Consider the following 6,260-nt stretch of genomic DNA (forward strand, 5'->3'; position numbering starts at 1 on the left):
TATACATCATTATGTTTCCAATGCATTGTGCATTATCACGCATATCCTACTCAAATATCTCCTAAGATGAGTGATTTATTCAATGTGATCTTACTACATTGTAACAACTTTAGGCAATAGAGTATTGGCAATATAAACTAGGAAGACTTCGTATTATAGTCAAGTATAGTATAACTTGAGTATGAGTCTACTATAACATTGATATACATAAACCAAACCCTTAACAGAATTAGCATGTTGTTTATCACATAAATAAAATGTACCCTTCTAACATTAGGTCGAGTTATACCCTAAGAAACCCATGACTTACATGTTAATTCTATATATGGGTTCGAAAACCTAAACATAAGCATTTATGATAAATATGAAGTGGCTTACTTCATATCATTTTCTCAAAGCACAATTAAAGGAAGACAATTTCTTTTCAAAGAAAACACACTATATAAAGGCACAAAGCCTAAAAGCTTCACAGAGATCTATTCAATGACATCTTCCACTAAACATCTCACTACAAGAAAAATCAAGAATATCTACGGAAAAATCTGTAGATAAACATGAAAATTTGTAGATAAGTGTCAATTATCTACGGATTATCTACGAAAAAAAATTCATAGATAATAAGGTCGTAGATAATGTTATCTACAGAATTTTCCGTAGATAACGTTATCTACGGAACATTACCTACGAAATTTTTCGTAGGTAACGTTATCTACGGAATTTTTCGTAGATAATGTTATCTACGAAATTTTTCGTAGATAACTCGCGAAAGTTGTTATCTATGGATTTTATCCGTAGATAACTTTTAGGAAATTTTTATTTAATTTTAATAAATTTATTAATGTAATAACCTCATATTTGGCCTCTCAAGGATGTTATTTCATTACACTTTATTTTTCAACATGTTTTGTCCTTATTGCACATTTTCTGGGAAACTTCCCAGAAGGTCACCCATCCCTATACTACTCCAGATCAAGCACGCTAATTGTAGAGTTATGATGAGATAGGCTACAGAAAAGCTAATGCATGTTATCAGTATAAGTAGTACAAATTAATTCATTTAAGTACAATCTCATACTTATACTATTTTTGGATCCCTCTCATTTTGGTATGTCCAGACCGCTATAAAAATATAAAAATATATATAATAATTATATTACCAATAATAATAATTATATTATATTTAATTAATATTTATTTATATATATATACTTACTTGTATAATTAACAATCTACTTATTTCTATTTAAAATTAATATTATGATACAATTTAAATTAATTATTATAAATTTAAAAGTTTAAATAATAATTTATATATTTTAAAATGATAAGGGCTGGAATAACACTAGTGTAACTTTTACTAAGTATTACACCGCTCAATAAAGTTATATTAAATGTGAATTTTGTGAATTCAACCGTTAGATTGAAAGTTCATATCACTTTATATGTTTATATCAAATTTTGTTAAAATTGAACAACAACTTGAAGGTAATCAAAGTGTTCATATTTTAGTATATTTTGAAATGTATATATTACGTCAATTTTATTTTACAAGAATGAAGTATCAAATCATCTTGAATTAATATAAAATTTTGTATATATGAGCTAAGATTAGAAAACTTTTAATCTAACGGTTGAATTTATAAAATTCACATTTAATAAAAGTTACATTGGTGTTATTTTAACTCTTCTCTTTTAAAATATTATTTTTATAAGTTAAATTTTAAAATTTTAAATAAATTATTAATTAAATTAATATATTTATTCATCTTAAATCTAAGATATAAAATTCAAAAAATGTATTTATTCTTGTTTTATTTTCTAATTATCAATCATTAATAAAATACTAATTCAAAATCTTATCTAATTATATCATAATATTTTCATATCAAATTTAAAACCATATATTAGTATGTTATTTTTTTTACTATCGATTAATTTATAAAAATAAAAAAATTTAAGATGACAATTTTTAATAATATTTATTTTAAAATATTATAATGAATTAAATAAAATTTTAAAATATATTTTAATCATAAATAATTTTAAAATATATTTTAATCAAAAATATATTTTTTGGTCAATACGGTGACTAAAAGTATTATGATAAATAATTAAATTAAAAAAATTAAATCTTATAATGATTATTTTTTTAATGATGTTAAATTAAATATTCTAATTATTTTACAATAAATTAAAATGAAAAGATAATAAAATATGTTAATTGATGTTTCAAATAAAATGTAACCTAAAAAATTTTTTTACGGGTGAAGTTATCTACGAAAATTTTCGTAGATAACTTATCTACAGAAAATTCCGTAGATAAGTTACCTACGGATATTTTCGTAGATAAGTTATTTACGAATTTTTCCGTAGATATGTTATCTACAGAAAAATCTTCCGTAGATAACTTATCTAATGACAATTTTTAATAATATTTATTTTAAAATATTATAATGAATTAACTAAATATTTAAAATATATTTTAATAAAAAATAATTTTAAAATATATTTTAATCTAAAATATATTTTTTGATCAATACAGTGACTAAAATTATTATAATAAATAATTAAATTAAAAAAATTAAATATTATAATGATTATTTTTTTAAAGATGCTAAATTAAATATTCTAATTATTCTACAATAAATTAAAATGAAAAGATAATAAAATATGTTAATTGATGTTTCAAATAAAATGTATTACCTACGAAATTTATCTACGGGTAAAGTTATCTACGAAAATTTCCATAGATAACTTATCTACGAAAATTTCCGTAGATAACTTATCTACGGAAATTTTCGTAGGTAACTTATCTACAAAAAATTTCGTAAATAACTTATATAATGACAATTTTTAAAAATATTATAATGAATTAACTAAAATTTTAAAATATATTTTAATCAAAAAAATATTTTTTAGTCAATACGGTGACTAAAAGTATTATAATAAATAATTAAATTAAAAAAAATTAAATCTTATAATGATTATTTTTTTAATGATGCTAAATTAAATATTTTAATTATTTTACAATAAATTAAAATGAAAAGATAATAAAATATGTTAACTAATGTTTCAAATAAAATGTTTTACCTACAAAATTTATCTATGGGTGAAGTTATCTACGAAAAAATCCGTAGATAACTTATCTACGAAAATTTCCGTAGATAACTAAATATTATCTACGAAAATAATTTCGTAAGTAATATTCCGTAGATAGCTAAAAATTATCTACGGAAAAAATTCCGTAGATAATATTCCGTAGATAACTAAACATTATCTACGGAAAAAATTTCGTAGATAATATTCCGTAAATAATAATAATTTTTCTTGTAGTGGATCTTTAGTAAACATCTCCTAAAGAAGCCAACACATTCTCCTTTAAACCACCTTTGCAAACATTTTTCAAGGCACCATAAAATAGAGAATTCATCTCCCCAAATCCACATCATGTCTCCATACAAGACACTTTTATTTATCATTATATAATCTACCATAAACAAGCACATCACACGTCCATACATAGGAAACAAAGCATAAGCCACACATTTCTAGCCTCTAAAGCTATCAGGAAAACCTTAAAACACACTATATTATCATTTAGCCAAAATAGGGGATTAATTAAGCAAATTTTACCACAAAGAAAAAAATTATCTCAACAAGAGCCCCTTTGTTGAGTGAATTTCCATGGCCTTTGACTATGGGCCAAAATTTGTTAAGCTAATACATTTTTGTTAAGCAAACTCCAAACTTTAAAAATCATAGAGACATAAAATTGCTAACGAAATTAAAATGGTCATCTCATGGAGACCAAAACTCGTTGAGTGACCCAAGAATGACCTACCACAAAAGCTAAAATTCACTAAGCGAACCACAAAGACTAAATCTCACTTAGCCAAACTCGTTTGGCTTAGTGAATAATGGTCTTGCTTAGTCAATATTCAATTTGTTCGTCATTTTCGTTGAGAGAGACCTATCTCATTGAGAAAAAATACATTGTGTTATACCTAATTTTTCATCTCATGAAGGCTCACTAAGTGAGAATCCATCTTGCTAAGCAAGAAAGCCAAGAACATTCAACATGCAAGGCCATCCCAAAGCCTAAACAAACCTAGCACTTCAATAACATTATACATATCCCTAAAGCACCATAACTTGCAAGGAACCACATGTGCAAGCAAAAACCAACAAAAAAATATTTCCCCCCAAGTAGGACCCCAAAAACTCCAACAAAAGAAAAGTCATCAAATTGGATCCAAACAACTTCAAAACCTTTTACACAACATACAAGAACATGGTTGAAGCTTCTCTTACCTCCGATTTGCTTCCTATAAGCTAAAGTTGAAGTAGAAAGGAAGTTGCCTAAAAATCTCAACTCTAATGATTTTCTTTCAACATAAAAGGCTTCAATATCTAGCTTAAGAAGATCATAGACTTGTGGAATGATTAAAAGTCAAAATGGAGTCTTGGATTCCTAAAATCTTTCTCTCTAGTTTATATCTTTGACTTTTATGAAAATGAAACTTTTAAAGTTTTCTTTTTCATTTTCCTATTTATATATACCTTAGTCCTCACAATACTAACTTTACCTTAGGGTTAACTCATCACAAACCCTTTTCTCACAAAAATATATATACGATATAACAAGCATACAATATACAAAACATGCATATAAGAAAAACATAGTATTACATATTGATCATCATTGAAACCAAAATATTTTTATTCTTACATAATTTGAAATTTTTTTAAAGATCATTTATTTGAATTTAATCTCGATTTAACTAAAATCTTATCAATTGAATTTGTTGAAATGATATATTAATTTTAATACTATATTATATATATATATATATTAAGAAAAATAATATATCTATAATGCAATATTATGTTATGTAGAACATTACCCGTAAGAAGGTTATTATTAATACATAATAATTTAAAATATATACTTTTAAAAAATATAAAATAATATATAAAAATTAAACTTTTAAAATTTAAATCCATCAAAATTCACTTGAGCTTGTGAGAGAACATCAATCACAAACATTTTAATCACTTTAATAAATTATTTACTAATTTTTTATATTTATATATTCAACCATGTGGATTTTTAAATTTATAAAATAATATACACATAAATATATAGATTATAAAATGATATATATATATATATATATATATATATATATATATATATATATATAACATACATTGTTCGAAACATATTATATATATATATATATAAAATATTGTAAAAAATGATGTTTAAATTGGAAATTAAAGATGATATTTTTCAAAGAAGATTATGTTAAAGTATTAAAAACTTTGTCATGTTCTTATGTAATATATTTCTAAACCAAGGAAAATGTTAATGGATGTTTTAAGGAAGTAAATTATCAATTCTCTTGTAACATAAATATATTAATGTTATTATTTTTAATTTGATGGATTTATCAAATTTTTGTTTAAGCTATTAAAATTTTTAAAAAAATTATGCATTTCAAGTGTTACCATTTTAATAATAAAAAATTACGTTTATTAGAAAAACTATATTTTTTTTTATAAATAATAAAAACCAATGTCGTTGGTAGAACTACTATATTCAAATCTTTTAAATAAAATTTCATGTTTGAGACCATATTAAAATGAGAGACCATATTAAAATTTCATATATATATATATATATATATATATATATAATTAAAATGAGAGACCATATTAAAATCAGTTGAATATGCATGCCTCAATTTTATTAATTTACTAATCTATTTATTTTGAACTAGGCAGTCTTTTGTTAAACAATTCCTACACTTCATTTATGAATCATTAACTTATTGTTAATCAAGACAAAAAAAAATGGAAAAAAAATTAGATGTTTGATTTATATTTTAAAATTATTCGTATTGTTAATAATTTTAGTAATACCAAAAATAATAATTTTAGTCATAAGTAAATTTTTTATCATTAATAATAAGTGGTTAGAAAATAATAATTGAGTAATATTGAATGTTTCCTATTAAATGATTATAATTATAAAGTTAATAAATTTTATGATTTCTCAAAAATAAAATAAAATAGTTTAGGATTTTATTTTATTTTATTCCTTGAAAAATGCCTTAAAAATAAACTGCATTTTTATTTTAAAAAAATTATTATACTTTATTAAATTAAACTTGTGAAAAAAATAAAATAATAACAATAGATAGTAAACTAAAATATATAATATTTTTATAACTACTACTAAAAATAATACTAACTAA

This window comes from Cajanus cajan, chromosome 5 (genome assembly GCF_000230855.2).
Source record: "Cajanus cajan strain Asha chromosome 5, NIPB_CcT2T_4, whole genome shotgun sequence".
NCBI lineage: Eukaryota > Viridiplantae > Streptophyta > Magnoliopsida > Fabales > Fabaceae > Cajanus > Cajanus cajan.